The sequence below is a fragment of the Myodes glareolus genome, chromosome 12 (assembly GCF_982192425.1).
Source record: "Myodes glareolus chromosome 12, mMyoGla1.1, whole genome shotgun sequence".
Lineage (NCBI taxonomy): Eukaryota > Metazoa > Chordata > Mammalia > Rodentia > Cricetidae > Myodes > Myodes glareolus.
Genome location: NC_142037.1, coordinates 20,443,066 through 20,461,131, shown reverse-complemented (window position 1 = coordinate 20,461,131; position 18,066 = coordinate 20,443,066).

The following is an 18,066-nucleotide window of genomic DNA, read 5'->3' as shown; positions in this document are numbered from 1 at the left end:
TGGTTCATCTACTTTTCTTTCTTTTTTCTTTTTACTGATTTTTACTGAGCTCTACATTTTTCTCTGTTCTTCTCCCTGCCTCTCCCCTCCCTACTTCAGCCCTCCCCCAAGATCCCCATACTCCCACTTTACTCAGGAGATCCTGTCTTTTTCTACTTCCCATGTACATTAGATCTATGTATATCTCTCTTAGGGTCCTCATTGTTGTCTATGCTCTCTGGAATTGTGATTTGTGAGCTGGTTTTCTTTGCTTTATGTTTAAAAACCATTTATGAGTGAGTACATGTGATAATTGTCTTTCTGGGTCTGAGTTACCTCACTCAAAACGATGTTTTATAGCTCCATCCATTTGCTTGCAAAATTCAAAATGCCGTTATTTTTTAATTGTTTTTCTGACAGCATGGAAGAAAGAGCACAAATTTTAAGTCACTTTACTAACCAAGAATAAGCAGTAGCATCATAGTTCCTAGAGCTGAAGAAGTGTTCATCTTTAGTGTCACCTAAGTAATATTCTCAACTCTTCTCATCAATAAAAGATGAAATAGTGAACCTATGAATCTGATGGACACTGAGAATGATCTTGTGTTAGGAAACTCCTCCCCGGTGGACAGAATTTAAACTTAAGGTCTGTCTCTTGCTTACACCCCAGAAGTCTCTCATCCTCGAAATCTACTACTATGATGAACACTTTCCCAGCTTTAGGAACTGTGATGCTACTGTTTATTCTTGGTAAGTGAAGTGACCTAAAATTTGTGTTCTTTCTTCTATAATGTCAAAAAAAATTTTAATCATGTAAGAGTTTTGTCCTTGATGTGACACAGATACTCTCTTCTTCCTCCAGAAAAAAAGCCATGGAGTCTCAGTGATCCAGAAAGAAGGTCAAGTGACTCTCTCAGAAGATGACTTCCTATTTATAAACTGTACTTATTCAACCACAAGGTACCCGACTCTTTTCTGGTGTGTCCAATATCCTGGAGAAGGTCCAGAGCTGCTTTTGAAAGTTACAACAACCAACAACAAGGGAAACATCAGAGGTTTTGAAGCTACATATGATGAAGGATCCACTTCCTTCCACTTACAGAAAGCCTCTGTCAAAGAGTCAGACTCAGCTGTGTACTACTGTGCTCTGAGCAACACAGTGACAAAAACTACAGGGGGAGCTGAGCACAAACTCAGAGAATCCAAGGAAGCCTAACTTCTGATCATCTGCCTTGAATCTCTCAATTTTTCAGAGTCTGAGCTATGTTCTCTAGTATTTATCTGGATGATGAAAATTATACAAATGGTCAAAGCAAAAACAAAAGTAGGTGTTACCACAGCTGGATTTCATTGGAGAAACTGTAGCCCTAGGACATCAGTGGATCCTCATGAAGGGTCACACTGATTTTATATGACAACCAGAGAAATAATGAAGAGATCCGTTGTCTTGATCTTCTTACTTTATTTTTTTTTATATTGTTGCATGTCACCTTTGATGCAAGGTATTCACATAGGGCTAAATATGCCAGAAAATGTGGCATCTCAATCATGTCTACCTAATACTATGAAATTACAGCCTTTCCATACTTCAGGGTTTCTAATAAAGAGATATGCCTAGAAAAGAAATGAGAAGGGAGGCCAGAGGAAGTAGGCTACCTTCAGAGTTTCAATGTGCCCCTCTATAAATTCAACCCCAGTCTCACCCCAGCTCTGTAGCAGATAGCCTGCTGTGGCCTTTCCACTCATTTTCCCCCATTCACAGAGCACTCAGAAGATCCTGATGACACACCCTGATTTCCTACCTATTGTGGATATTCTTACCCCACCCATCTTCTAGCCCATCTCCATGTCCAATTTACAGCTTACAATAGCAAGACACACATTATATCTGGAACAGTTGTTGTCACACTGGGCAGGATCTCTGAAGCGTTACTTACCAGGCAACTCCAAGCCTCTGCATTCTCCTAACGACAAGACATGGCAGCAGAAACCAAGAAACACAACAAATATCCAACAAGGACAAGGCCATATATCAGGATTACAGCGTTTCCAAATGCTTAGATTCCACCATAAAACAATCAATAACAGCCAGAATAAATGTCTCCCAGAAACCACATTATAGAATACCCTGGAACATGCAATGTAGCTGAAGCATAAAACAACTACTTCAGAATGGACTTCACGACAATGTTAGGTCTTGAAAGTGGAAATGATTAAATCTCTAAAGAAAATCTGTGAAAACACAAACAAACAATAGAATTAAATGAAGAAAACAGCGCAAGAATTACACATGGAAAGAGAATCAAAAATGAAAGCAAAAACTGAGGGAAAATTGGAAAGCAAAGCTGTAATTCAAAGAGAAAGTTCAGAGGTAGCCTTCCTCTACCATCTAAGAGAAGGAGGGAAGAATTTCAGCCACTGAAGACCTGAGAGAAAAAAATGGTTACCATGGACAAAGAAAATGTTAATCTAAAATTATCCAGGCACAAACCACGAAGGACTTTGAAAACTTTGAAAAAACCAAATCTTTGATCAACAGGAATATAAGAAGTAGAAACCCAAGTCAAAGTCACAGAATATATTTTCAATAGAATCATAGAAGAAATTTACCCAAATCTACAAAAGGAGAGGCCTATCAAGCTACAAGAAACATATAGAATACCAAATATACTGAGCCAGAAAAGTTTATATCATAGCGTATAATGTGCAAAACAATGAAAATTTGCCATTTATTTTTGTTACAAATCATATGTTAAACTAGCAAACACATAGTAAAACCAAATATTGCTACCACAAAATTGTCAATTTTAGGTTAAACACATTTGTCCAGTGCAGCTATTTGTGCCTATTATGTGTCAAACCATAATCTAAAAGACAGTATGAAGAGAGGACAAAATTGTTGTTTTGGTAGTATTGCTTCCATATTGGCTTACTTTCCATGGATTGCTCAATATGATTTTATATACAACTCAGAACCACCTGTCCATGAATGACATCACTCATAATTCCTTGGGCCCTTCCTCACCAATTATTTTTTTGAAAGTAATTTTATTAAATTATAAAAGTTTCCATTTCCGCCCCTCTTCCCAACACCCTCCCACTCCCCCCACTCCCTCTCCTCCTCCCTCTTCATCCCTTAGGGCAGTCAGGGTTTCCTGCCCTGTGGGAAGTTCAAGTTCCTGCCCCCTCCCTCCAGGTCCAGGAAGGCCTCACCAATTATTAATTTAAAAAAATGTCCCATGTTCACACCCATAATCCATATGATGGAGGCAAATCCTCAGTTGAGGTTCCCTCTTCCCAGATGAAACTATCTTATGGTCAAGTTGATCAAAACCAGCTAATAATGTACACTCATTTTCAATTTGACATACACCTGCAACAATATTAAACTGTATACTTTTTTATTTCCCCCAAGATCCCATACTTATCAAGAATATAAAGAACAGTAAAACTTTAAAATTTCCACAGTCTTTTGAACTCAAACATTTTAAATTTTCGATTTTTTTAAAAATATTCATCTAGAACCAGATGTTGGTGACACGTGCCTTTAATCCCAATATTCAGAAGGCAGAATCAGGTAGATATCTCTGAGTTCCAGGGTACTTTGCTCTACAGAGTGAGTTCCAAAACAGCTAGAGTTATACAGAGAAACCTTGTCTTGTCAAACCATAAACCAACCAACCAACCCACCCAACAAACAAACAAAACCAAAAAGCTCTTTCTGGGTCCTCCCTTCACATCTCCTCTCAACTTCATGTAGGCTTTTTTTTTTAATTACTCAAGAAGTTCAATTGGTGTTGCCCACTAAAATTAGGCATGGGGCACCCACAAAAGCATCATCAGCTACTAGATAGCATACCACTGAGGAAAACTGACTCTTACCCCTAAATGCTATCAACCACTAATAGCTTTTTAGATAGTGGTGGGGGCTCATAAGTACTTCTCTAGTCCATGCTGCCATGTTGACTGGTTTAATCACATTCAAGTGTTCTTGTTCAGGAAGATACAACTGCTATGGCTTCCTAAGTATGATAGTTCCATCAAATTCTGAAGGCACTATTTCATTCCTGACATATTTCTCTTACAACCTCCCTATACACATTGTTGTGATGTTTCCTGAGTTTCCTGGGTAAGTGTTATGATATTGATGTTATAGTTAAAACTGTGTGTTTCACAGACACTTAATCATAGCGCTTTGACAAGTTGTGATCCTAATATTGTATTAATGGTGGTTAGTACAAACCACTATCTGCTGCACAGAAACACTTCTCTAATTAGGACTGAATGTTGCCTAATCTATGGATATGGTAATAGTAGAGGGGGAAAGTTTGATATTTATGTAGCAATGTAGCAAAAACAGTAGTAGTAGATTTTCCCCTGAGGTCTATAAAGTTCACAGGCATAGGATTTTTGTCAAGATTTATAGTAAGAGGTAAGCATTTTACTCCTGCACAGCAGATCTGAAGCCCAATCAGGAAGCATTTGGCTATTCCCATAACAGTTATATCACTCTAGTGCCCATGGACATATCTTGCGATGCCAGTCATTATTGTAGCTCGCAGGGTTCACAGTTGATTAATACCACTGTTGACTTTTCTCCCCTAGTAGCCTGAGTTGCAATTTCTGATAATATAAAATGGAGCTGAAAAGGAGGAAGCTTCCTGATTAGTACTGGTATGATTTCTCTAAGTCCTGTGACCAAAGCATGTGGTGTCTTCAGCTATATGATCTTGTCATCAAGTTCTGATAGGTCACCACGTGTAATGGCAAGTAGGTTATATTGTCCTGTGGGTCTCTGTAACTGTCTCTGACACATAACTCTAGGAGATGTATCCCGTACCTGGACTAGATTTTTATTTGTCTATCTGTGTCTTCTGGAATAAGGGTTATCTTTCTAGAACAACATCATTTACACACACACACACACACACACACACACACACACACACACAGATACATTTTCAGATGTCCTCAGTGTTAGTTGTTCTTTAATTCACCCCTCCTCTATGCCGTGCTACCCTCTCATTTCCTACCCTAGTAAACCATTCACTGTGCAGAAAAATTATGATAGAGATGGCTGAAAATTAATTTTTCTTCCCTTTGGTCATAAGAGACTACAAATAAGAGATTACTAGCTTATATTGATCTTAGGCATGAAGAATATTTAAGGCACACATTAACATTTTATTCTATCCCTATAACTATGCATAGACTGTGAGTTTAAGATTTGGAGTTATGAACATAATTCATGAGTGATAGTGATATTTTCTTTTAAATGTTTTAACCCAACTCAACATTGATTAACACCAAGAGCATGTATGTCTCTCCAGTTTACTAATAATGACTCAGTAGTATCATAAAAAGCACCCCAAATCACTACATATTTATTGTGCATGTAGTCTTTGGTCTGAGGTCACTTTATTGGATTTGTTTGATTCTAAGAGAACATTCATTCATAACATTCAGTAATTATAAATGCTGCCACCAGATGGCAGTAAAAGGCAGCTGATGAAAAGTGACATGGCATTCTGAAGGTACAGGAGAGATCTCAAGCATTTGTTCTCTTATTGGCTGTGTAGATAACACAAGAAGATACTAAAACTGTTAGAGGAAAGGGGACAACCTGGAAATACAAATAACCCACTTGGCAAAAGATTGCAAGTCTGCACTGATCCAAGGCAGGAAGAACAATGAAGACATCCATTCACACTTTATTCCTATGCTTGTGTCTGTGGATGGACTGTGAGTTGAAGATTTGGGGTCAATGGAAAGCATTTGTTTTATACTTCTTAGATATCCAAGGGAAATCCCTTTTATACAGTTTCCTCTAGTTATTGTGAATAAAGGCAATTAAGCAGAATACTTCCTGACTAATCCTCTTTCTGTTTTTCTTTCTGTACAGGGGAGAGCTCTGGAGAGCAGGTGGAGCAGCAGCCTTCCACTCTGAATACCGGAGAGGGAGACAGCACCATCATCAACTGCAGTTACACAGGCAGTGCTTCCTCATACTTCCCGTGGTACAAGCAAGAAGCTGGAAAGAGTCCCCACCTTCTGATAGATATTTTTGAAAATGTAGACAGAAAGCAAAAACAAAGACTTACCGTTTTATTGAACAAGAAAGCCAAACAACTCTCCCTGCACATCACTGTCACACAGCCTGGAGACTCAGCCATCTACTTCTGTGCAGCAGGCACACAATGGTTCCCAGGCACCTGTAGCCTATTCTCAAACTTGCTATGGGTGCTTGAGTCCTTTCCACGTCCTGTGTCTTACAGTAAAGCATTTGTTATATTGCTTGTTTGTAATTGAAGCTAACATACAGATATTCATGGCATAAAATAGAAAGTTAGGATCTAAGTGAAAAGAAAGAGAGATCGAGACAGAGACACAGAGAGACAAAGAGACTTTGTTGTTTGATTTTTGCTTATGTGTTTATTAAATATCTTTATTTAAAATGCATAAGAAAATTTTGGGACACACACACATATATCTCAATTACTTTTGTACTGATGTGAAGTGCTGCCATAGCAAGATAACTTATAGAAATAAATAATTTAATTGGGGGCTTGCTTACAGTTTCAAAGGCAAGTACATGCTCATTATGGCAAGGAGCATGTCAACAAGCAGGCAGGTGTTGTGCTAGAGCAACAGATGGGAGCTTACATGTTGATATGTTGAGACAATAGTCATGTGGTGGAGACAGAAAAAAGGGAAAAAGATGGAAAAAGAAGGAGAGATGGGGGAGGGAGGGAGGAGGAAAGAGAGAGAAAGGGAAAGAGGGAGAGAGAAAGAGAGAGGAGAGAGAATAACCTTTTGAGACTTCAAAGGACACCTTTAGTGACAGTCCTTTTCCAACAAGATCACACTCTGTAATCTTTCCCTAAAAGTTCTATCAAATGGGACACACCATTCAAGCAAATGAGACAATGGGGCATTATTCATTCCAAGCACTACAAGGAGTGGGAGCAACACTTATCTGTGGGGATAAGGTTACATATTTAGAATACAATTACAAATTAATCTGTCTAAGGGAAATGGACTTATTGCTTCATAAGCCATGTGTAGTAGACTAGGCTTACAGTAACACACATGAATTCCATCCATTGAGTGACCTTGTAATGCCTAACTTTATGCAAATTTGACTTAACCTTAAGTCTCAGATTCAATATCTGGATTGTGGCACTATGGTACCCATCTCTCCTTCATAGTTCTTGCATCCTACTGCTCTCCCCTAAAGAGCTTACTCTACCAATCCCCATAATTTCTTTTTATTCTCCTGCAGTTACTACAAGTGATATATTCACATATGAAGTCTCAGTGATGGGATTTAGAAATAAGAGATTATATATAGAATTTGTCTTTCTGAGTCTGGGTTACATTACTCAGTATCATATTTTTAGATTCATTCATTTATCTGCAAATTTCACAATTATATTTCTCCTTTCAGCTGAATAGTATTTCAATGGTATAAGCACCATACTATCATCCTTTGTTATATCTGTTGAAGGATATTTAGTTTGTTTCCACTTCCTAGCTATTGTGACTAGAGTGGCAGAGGACATGGTTGAACAAGTATCTGTGGAGTAAGATGCCAAGTCCACTGGGCATGCACTTGGGAGTGGTATAGCTGGATTATAGCATTGATCTACTTATAGATTTTAGAAGATCCACCACACTGATTTCCATAATAGCTGCATCAGTTTGCAATCCCATCAATGTGAATGAGTGTCCTTCTTTTCCCATATCCTTGTAAACAACTTGTTGTCAAGTTGTTTTCTTGATTTTGACCATTCTGGCTGGGGTAAGAAGAAATCTCAAAGTAGTAAAAGAATGAAATTGGACTCACACATATTATTTTCACAAATAAATAATTCAAAATAAACAAAGGACCTTAGTTTAAACCCTAAAATGATGCAACTACTATAAGAATACTTATGCAATACTTGAATTGCATTTTCCTAATTGCCAAGGGTGTTGAATAGCCTTTCAGATATTTCTTAGCCACTTTTATTTCTTCTTTTAGAAGCTGTCTATTCTGATCCATGGCCCATTTTTAAACTGTGTCATTTGTTTTGAGTTGTTTCTATATTCTGTATATTTTCCTCTATCTAATGTATAGCTGAACACTTTCTTTCCTACTCTGTGGGGTGTTTGTTCCCTCTATTGTTTCCTTGGATATACAGAGGATTTTTTTCTGACGTCTCTTTTGTCAATTGTTGATGTTAATTCCTGGGCAAATGGGGTCCCACATAGAAAGTCATTTTCTAAACCTTCACTTCTCTGATTGCCTGTGTTTTCTTTGAGCAGATTCATTCTTCAGGTTTCCCATTTAGATCTGTGATTCACTTGGAGTTTCCTTTTTCTAGGGTGATAGACATGGGCCTAATTTCCTTCTTGCATGTGTGGACAACCAGCTTTCTCAGCACCGCTTGTTGAAGATGCTGTAATTTTTCCAATGTGGATCCTTGGTATCTTTGTCAACCATCAGGTGGCTATAGTTACATGTGCCCATGATTCAGTCTTTGGTTCGGTTCCACTGGTCTACATATCTGCTTTTGCAATGGTACCATATTGCTTTTCAATCACTATGAATGAAATTGGACCCATAAATATCACCTTCACAAAATAACTCGAAATGTATCAAGAAACCTGAGTGTGAAACCTGAAATGCTGCAACTGCTAGGAACATGAAATCTGATGTCAGGAGCTCCTGTCACCAGTGTTTGTCTTTCTGATGAAGATTGCTTCAGCTATCCTACACATTTCCTGGTTTCATATAAATTTTAGAGCTTTTAAATATATTTCTGTGTTGAATCTTATAGGGATTTTGATTGAAACTTCAATGATTATGTAATTTGCTTTTGTTAGAACATCCATTTTCACACTACTATTTCTTCCAATCCCTGAACAAGATATGTATTTTTATATTCTAGTGTCTTTCTCAATCTTTCTTTATGAAGTTTTCTTTATAGAGTATGGATCTTTAACCTTCATGGTTAGATTTATTCTTAGACCTATTTCGTAGCTGCTGTGAATGGAAGTGTTTCCATGATCTCTTCCTCAGCACACATGCTGTTGCTGTGTATAAAGACTATTGGTTTTGTCAGCTGATTTTGTATATTGCCACATTACTGAAATTATTACTTATTTCTAGAATATCTGGAATCTCCTATGTACAGTATCCCATCTTCTGCCAGCAGAAATACTTTTCTTCTTTTTTTTCTAATTGTTGCCCGTTAATTGTCTTCTCTTTTCTTCAGGTTTTACATTGGGAAGGAGTGGAAATGTTTGGGAATCCATTCTAATTTTTGACTTTAATGAGATTCACTTGAGGTTCTTCTCTGTCTAGAATGGTGTTAGCTGTGAATCTTCACATAGCATTTAAAGAGTTAAGGTTCATTACCTTTAGTCCTACTCACTCTAGGATTTCATCATGAAAACAATCTGGATTTTTCTAAGGGTCTTTCTGCATGTACAGAGGTCATGTGACTTTTGCCTTTAAATCTGTGTTTATGTTTTATTACATTCATTAACTTATATATATATATATATATATATATATATATATATATATATATATATATAGATCCATCTCTTCACTTCTGTGATAGAGCCACATAACCATTATGTATGATTATTTTATATAAGTCTACATGAAATTTGAAAGTATTTTATTAAATATTTCTTAATCTATGTTTATCAGGGATACTGGCCATTCTTCTTCTTTTGCTGTGTCTTTACCTAGTCTTGATAGTAGAATGATTGTGACTTCATAGAAGTTTGGATGTCTCCATCCTACTTCTTTCTTTTAATAATTTGAGTAGTGTTGGCTATTAATCTTTTTTCAAACTCTGCTAGAAGTCACTTCTCAATGCATCATTTTGGTTACAAAGAATTTTAATTCTGTTTTGATCCTCTTATTCATTATAGATATGTTTTCATTTTTGGTCTTTTTTTGGGTTAAGTTTTGTGGTTTGGATGAACCTAGACATGTATCCATTACTCTTACATTTTCTAACTAAATGGTGACTGCTGACTGTACCCAGCATCTCCTTCTCTTTCTCCCACATTTTCTTTTCTCTCTTCATACACTTGAGCCTAGATTGCTTCTCCTACTTATTCTCTCTGCTCACCAGTCTCACCTATTCCTCCTCTGCCTAGCTGTTAGCTATTCAGCATTCTACTAGATCAATCATTAGGTAGGCAAGGTGAAACAGCAACACATCTTTACATAATTAAACAAATGCAGCATAAACAAATGTAGCAACCTATAAATACTTAAAGTAATAGTCCACAACAGTTTCCGCTGTATTTTTTGCAGGGTACTTTTTAGTTACTCAGGATTTTTGGTTTTGTTTATTTTTTAGGAGAGAGAAAAAAAAACACAGATTTGGGTGAGTTAGTTGATGGGGAAGATCTGAGAGGAACTGGGTGAAGGGGAAACATCAAATTTTAACTAATAAAATAAAATATTAAGTAAATATTAACATTATGTAAAATAATAAATAAAAAGAAGAATTTACAAAAGGAAAAACACATCAAACCCAATCTAATAGACAAGAAGAAATAACAAAAATCAGAACAAAAATTAATGAAATAGAAACAAAGAAAGCAGAACAAAGAATCAGTGAATGCATTTATTTGTGAAAACAAATACAATTAACAGACCTCTGGCCCAGAAACAATCCAAATTAACAGAATAAGAAATGAACAGAGAAACATTAAGACATACACTAAAGAAATTCAGAATAATATAAAGAGTACTTGATCATGATAGTTGTGTCTGGAAGACACCATTTTCTTCACCCATGACTCTTATAGTGTTTCTGTCTCCTCGTCCACACAGGTCCATGGGGTTTGTAAGTGGAGGAATTTGCTGAACAAGTTCCAGTTAGGACTGAGAGTGCCAATGTCTCTCACTTTCTGTACAGTGACCAGATGTGTCTATCTATGTTAAATATCATGTACTGCTAGGAAAAGCTTTGCTGATGAAGGCTGAGTATTGCACTGATCTATGTGCACAGCAGAATGTTATTAGGAGTCATTTTATTGCTATGTTCCTTTAGCAGAATAGTAGCAGTATGTTTGCCACTAAGTCCATAATCTACCTAACTTCAGGCTCTTAGCCACTTTGGTGGTGTGAGGAATAGTTAATAGTGGAGTGTGAGTGGGCCTTAAATCCAATCCATGATAAAAGTGAGAGTGTGAGGCACAGATGTTTAATTGATGAACACCCAGAGATTGGTTTGAAACCTGGAACTGTCAGTAGCTGAATGGCCCCCCAAAGGGTTCAGTCTAGGATTTTTAATCTAATACCAGAAGGGTGTTTATCCAATGAAGTTAAAAATGCAACCTAAGTGTATAAAAGAGCTTCAAATCTTGATTCTTGGTCAACATTATCTTTGCTTCACTTTATACTGTGAGCATAGGTCCCCTTCTTTAAAAACCTGAGAATCTGGGAAATTATACTGGAACACTAGCATCCTGAATGATATAACATGCCCTAACCATATTATCCTTGCTTCTAAAATTCAAATGTTCTTAAGTCAAATTTAAGTTCTCTTTGGAAGGAAAGTTTGAGTGGAGATTAAGCATGATTCCAGTGGAAAAAATAGCTTATTATTGACTGATCCAAAAACAAGCATCTTGAAATAATAATCATCATAAAAGAAAGGAGAGTTCATTGTGACATAATGACTCCCCAATCAATATTTTTCTAAGAACACTCATGAGCAGAGTAGGGAGAGAAGTCAAGGAAATAACTTGAGCTTAAAGTCTGAACTCTTCATATCTATTGGTAGCTACTGATGGCTGAAGGAAATTGAACAAATAATTCAACTCAGCCCAGGAAAGTCTTTGGGGATATAAACTTAGCCAAATGTTATTCACATATGGAAGTGTCCACCAAACCCCATTAATTCATTTTTTCATCCAAAAATTCAGTAAAATTTGTTAAGATCTATATTTAATGGTCCACACTTGTAAAAAGCATGTAGTCACATCATATTGATGAAGTCTGCAAGCCTGGAGGATATTTCAAACCAAAGCTGAACAAGACTTCAGAGCATGTATGGTTACTGTGTGTATGTGTGTGTGTGGGGGGGGTAGAGTCCAGGGGAATTCTTCAGTTAATGACTCAAGAAGATGTTTCCCATTTGAAACACAATTAATAACCTGAAAATATGAAAAGCAAAATGGCCAGTCACTGGGCTTTTACCTCAATCTCAGTCTAAGAAATGTGATCCTGTCTTCAGGAATCTCAGAATGAAACTGTCTGAGAGCTGTTTCCTCCCATTTTATAATCCTCTCTAGGTCTTGGATTAAAGGTGTGCACTACTGGGATAAAAGGCATGCACCACCAGGTTGATACAGCAACTAGTGTGGCTACTGGGATTAATGGTACATGTCATTGTGGCTACTGGGATTAAAGGTATATGTTACCATTACCTGATCTGTAAGGCTGACCAGTGTGCCTGTTTTACTCTCAGATCTTCAGGCAATCTTTATTAATTAAAATACAATTGAAATGCCACTACGCCTATTCTTGGAACCATAGGTTTCACTTGGTGGCATAAGACATCTGCTTGGGACTTTCTTCATTGTATGGGGAGTTCATTTTGATTATTTTCATATATATATTTGGGAAGTTTCCATATGTTTTTTCAAATGGTTTTTAGTCTTAGTTACCCCTCCTATATTCTTTCCGTACCCTTCTCTCCCATTCCTCCCTATTCTAAATTTTCCTTTGTCTCTTCATAACTCTATATTCTTTTTTATTTTTTAATTAATTTTTATTGAGCTCTACATTTTTCTCTGCCCCCTTCCCTGCCTCTTCCCTCCCCTTCAACCATCTCCCAAGGTCCCCATGCTCCAAATTTACCCAGGAGATCTTATGTTTTTCTACTTCCCATGTAGATTAGATCTATGTAGCTCTCTCTTAGGTTTCTCATTGTTGTCTAGGTTCTCTGAGATTGTGATCTGTTGGCTGATTTTCTTTGCAGGAACGGATCCATACCAGGGACATTTACAGAAACAGGTCTGAGCTGACAAGCTAGGCTAGAGCAGAACTGAGACAGCAAACTCCAAGGGATTGGAGCAAAGCCTGAGAACACTGAACAACCTTCAGGAACATGGAGTGACCAATGACGTAACTAGACCATTCAGTAGTGAAAACTTGTGATTTTGGTTTTTTTGGGTCTCAGTTATCTCAATCAGGGTGATTTTTTTCTAGTTCCATGCACTTACCTGGAAATTTCTTTTTTCTCACATTTGAATAATATTGAACTGTGTAAATGTTTCATATCCTCATGATCAACAGATTCATTAGATAATGGACTTCTAGGCTGTTTGCAATTTTTGGTTATTATTAGTAGGGAAGTGATGAACATGAGTGAGCATGTCTCTCATTAGAATGATATTGAACAATTTGGGGTATAAACCCAAGAGTGTTATATTGGATCTATTTTTTTTTATTTTTTAGGAACATTCACACAATATTGGGCTATACAGATTTGCACTCCCATTAGCAGACATTTCAGTCTATTTCCAAGGCTATTGATTTCTCCTCACAATCTAATAATAAGACCCTATTGCTTACTCCTTATTGCCTGATTCTTTATACCATTGAACAAAGAGAATGTGAGCTCGTGCCCAACTAGAAATTTTACTCCTCCTGACTCATAGTCACAGTGCAGGAAGATACTCACTATGTCATTAGAAAAAAGGTAATCATTGTTTCCAATCAGCTACAAATTGTATAATCTCAAACAATTACCCCTGTGCATACATTGCAACAATAGAGGCACAGCTCCAACCTGTATCTATCACTGCTTAAGTGATCCAATCCTGAGACTGAATATATCATTGGCTTAGGGTAATACCTAATACTCCTACTGTGTCCAAAGAAGATAGCTATAAAAGGACTACAAATGACATATTTTTGTATACACAGATCAGTGCACCACATTGCTCAACCAATATCAGAGATGCTTCTTCTTTCAGTTGATGAACAGTAATACTGACATTCATAACTGAACAATGTACAGAGTGAGAGATTTTGGATTATTCAATCCTGAAAGGGATGTCTTTGTCATTATCATGTCCTAAAGACTAAAACTCTATGTGGAAGAGGAGGTAGAAAGATTTAATAGTCAGAAGTGAAGTGGTGGATAACTCCAAGAAAATAGTGTCTTTCTGACAAAAAGGATTGATGCTCATGTAAACTCACAAAGACTGTGGCACCAGGCAAAATACCTACATAGGTTCAAACCAGGCATATTCCCAGCTGAGGAGGAAGAAGGGGAACTAGATATGGGGTCTTAGCCATAACTTAGAAGTTATTTGAAATTGATACCTGTTGGGAAAAATAAAATGTGTTTTTTCTTCTTCTCACTGAGTATATGAACAATAAATCATTGTCCTATACACAAGAGTAGTTGCCAAACAAAGGTAAACTCTATGTTTGTTTGATTTCTTTGTCTCTTCGATTTTTGTTGTTATGGAATTTCTTGTCTTTGAGAAAGAAAGAGCAGGGCATAAAGTTGGGTGTGTAGGGAGATTGAAATGATCTAGGAGCAGTGGGGAGGGTAAAAAGAATGATCCATATATACTGTCTGAAAAACTGAAACTACTCTCCAAACAACATCAAGAACAAAGACTAAACAAACACATGAAACCTTCAGCGGAAGAGAGAAGAACTAAAGACACTAAAATACTTTGACATGAGGAATGATAGACTGCTGAATTTCCTCAGCTCCTTTTTATTTCACCACACCCATCAAATCATGAAGAAATAATAATCTTAAACTGTGAGTGGGCATAGGTTAAAATAAGGTCTGTGGAAGAGCCTGTTGCCTTTAGTTAGATACTCATGATTAGGAGAGCCTATGATTATGATAGCTGACAATTCTATAGTAGCCAAAAAAGCACTTAACATTTTTACTGCACAAGAACTTAAGAGAAAGGTAATTGAACACTATTAGTAAAAATCACTATGCTGTTTTCTCTTGCATTTGCTCCATGTTTTTCTCTCTTATTGAGAATAGATTATTTTCTCACATAATCCATCCTGAGCACAGTTTCTGTGTCCTCTACTCACAGTTCCTCCAACATCCACCTCTCATCTGGATCCAGTCCCTTTCTGTCTCTCATTAGAAAACTACCAGTTTTCTAAAGGACAGTGTTACAATAAAACATAAAAAATAAAACAAAAGCTAACAGGTTAGCGTTAGACAAGACAAATCAACCAAGAAGAGAGCACAGTAGAAGGCACAAAAATAGAATCTCTCTTGTTCATATGCTCAGGAATTCCTAAAAACTCTAAACTGGAAGCCATAATGTATATGCAAAGGACATGTGGAAGGACCCATGCAGGTCCTGTGCATGCTCCCTCCGTCTCTCTGAATTCATAAGTACTTTGATCTTTTGACTTTGAGGGTCTTAGTTTCTTTATGTCTTCCACATCTTCAGGCTCTTAGACTCTGCCTCCTCTTTAGCACTAATCATTACTGAGTGGAGGGATTTGACGGAGTCATTTCATTTATGGCTGAGGGTTCCAAGATCTCTCACTCTCTACATGTCTGTCTGTGGATCATTGTATTTGTTTCTATGTACTCCAGGAAGATGCTTCTTTGATGATGGCTGAGAGAGACACTGAGGATAATGGTATGTCTTTAGGAGTGGTTTTATTGGTGCAGATTTTAGAACAGTAGTATTTCCTTTCACCATAGCTCCCTGGGTTATGTATTCTCAGGGTCTTAGTCAGTGAAGAAGTATCAGGTATGGGTTTTATCCCATGAAGTAGGCCTTAAGTTAAACCTCTCACAAGGTTTACTACCATTGTCATAGCCCATCTTACAAGCAGGACATCATTGTAGATGAAAGGATTTGTAGCTGCTTTGGTGTTTATATTACTCTTTTGAAACTTTGCAGAGTATATTTCTAGAACAAAGATAATAGAACCTAGGGGTTAAAACTCTTCATTAGCTCAGCGTCTCCCTGATTAGTGAGTTGTGTTTTGTCCTTGGCATGGCAGCCTTGCCATCTGTTTGTGGAGAGCAACATGTAGTCCTGACAACAGTCTGGGCAGATTGGGAAGTCACATGGGAGTCTTTTGACGAACAACTCAAGTAGATATATCCCTATCCTAGTACTGGCAGTTTCATTTGATGGCAAGAGATGTCCAATTGGGTATATGTCTCCCCCCATTATTTGACAGTACAACTAGATCACCTTCAATTATATATATGAAGGTGATCTAGGTGTACTGCTATTTATATGTATATATGTATATATATGCACAAACGCACATATATACATATATATGTACATACATATATTCCATACATATATGTGGAATGTATGTATGTACACATATATGTATATGTGTGCATAGATACATACATATATATATGGAAGCGTCTACTGTGGTAGAATTCTATAATACTCCACAAAAAGCCTTTAACTGTAGCTGTCTCTCCTCATATTTCCTCACTTTTTCTCTTGGCTCACACAGCCCTTCAATAGTAATATTAGGTCTGTGTCGTTTTTGGTATTGTTAGACATAAAATGAACATTATTATCAAAAAATCGTACTTGATTGCTTTGGCCTGAGAGCTGCCTCCTGAAGAAATGCCCTAAACGGCTTGCCTGTATTTCATATTACCCAGGAATCTCCCAAGGCCAAGAAATCTCTTTGTGGAGAAAAATACTTTTAAAAATTCACTAGCAGGATTTAACAACATATTTCATCATATAAGAAAAAGGTCCTGAAAATTGAAAGTCAATTGACATTACCCAGCCTAATGAGAAAAAAAAGACAAGAAAATGAACAGAATTCAAGAGACCCAGAGAACATTTTCTCATACTGAGATATCAATATTATTATTCTAGAAGGAATACTATGGACAGAGAGGAACAGATAAAGAAATCTTGACAACAAATCTTTCCAAATTTGATGGAAGATACCAAAAGACATGCCCAAAAATCTCAGTCTGAACCCAGAAAACAATGACAATAAAACGAGGACTGAGCATGTATAGAATATTATTGCTGAAGAAAAGACAGAGTCTAGACTGTGGCTCCAGAGGGGATTTTTTTTTATCAAAATCAATAATTTCTCATGTAAATCTATGTCTGCTAAATGTTGACGAGATGAGATGTCTAAAGAGAGAAGATCGAAATACTCTCCACTAATGATTGTTTGCTTGGTAAAACCTCTTATGAAAACTAAGTGGGAAACTGAAGCTTTCTCTTCTGGATTTCCAATATGAGAAATCAGAGAGAATATAGACTGTTGATGGCTTCTGGAGGAAGGAGGTGGTCATTTCTCTCTCTCTCTCTCTCTCTCTCTCTCTCTCTCTCTCTCTCTCTTTCTTCTTTTCTGATACAGCCTGTCACTATGCAGCACTGGCTGGAAATTTTAGAGATCTTCCTGCCTTTGCCTTTTGAGTGCTGGGATTAAAGTTGTGTGTGACCACACCCAGCTCAGTTTTCAGTATGAAATTGGCTACTCATAGGTCAATCACATTCCAGTGGATAGCCCCACACCAAGGAGCACATAGATAGAACAAATGGGGTCAATTAGTTACTAAGAAATTTTTTTAAGGAAAACAACCTCACCGGGGGTACTTTATTGCTATTTAATTAAAAGATTCAGTCACAGAGTCAATGACAGAAATAACAAAAAAATTATGACACGTGGACACAAGAGAAAGCTCAAGGGAAATGCTGTACTGGGATAAGTAAGAAATACATGTACCCTGAACTGAAGGCATGGTCAGGTGATAAATAGTACCTCCTATTAGTTGGCTTTCATTTCTTTTATTATTATTATTATTTATTTATTAAAAATTTCCACCTTCTCCCTGCCTCCCATTTCCCTCCCGTTCCCTCTCTAGTCCTAAGAGCAGTCAGGGTTCCCTGCCCCGTGGGAAGTCCAAGGTCCTCCCTTTTCCATCCAGGTCTATAAAAGTGAGCATTCAAACAAACCAGGCTCCCACAAAGTCAGTCCATGCAGTAGAATCAAAACCCAGTGCCATTGTCCTTGGATTTTCAGTCAGCCTTCATTGTCAGCCACATTCAGAGGGT